Genomic DNA, 370 nt, shown 5'->3' on the forward strand with positions numbered 1-370 from the left:
AGAGAGAGAGAGAGAGAGGTGTGTGTGTGGCCAGCTCAGCCCACCAGGGGGCGGGGCTGGCTGGCATGTGGTGCTGGGGGATCGAACTGCGGTCCCTGATGCTTTGCCAAGCTTGTTCCAAGTAGGTGCCTTAGACCACTGAGCCATCTCTCCAGCCCGATATATAATCTTCTTGATTATTTTCTGTATTCTGTTTGCTAGTATTCAACTGGGAATTGTTACATCTGTGTTCATTATGGAGATTGGCCAGTAGTTCTTCTTTTTTGGTAGGGTCTTTCTCTAGTTTTGTTATCAGAGTAATACTTGCCTTCAGTAATGTGTTTGGGGGAATTGCTTCCCTTTGGATTTCATTGAAAAGTTTGAGAACAGC

This window comes from Octodon degus, unplaced genomic scaffold, assembly GCF_000260255.1.
Source record: "Octodon degus isolate 3935 unplaced genomic scaffold, OctDeg1.0 scaffold00174, whole genome shotgun sequence".
NCBI lineage: Eukaryota > Metazoa > Chordata > Mammalia > Rodentia > Octodontidae > Octodon > Octodon degus.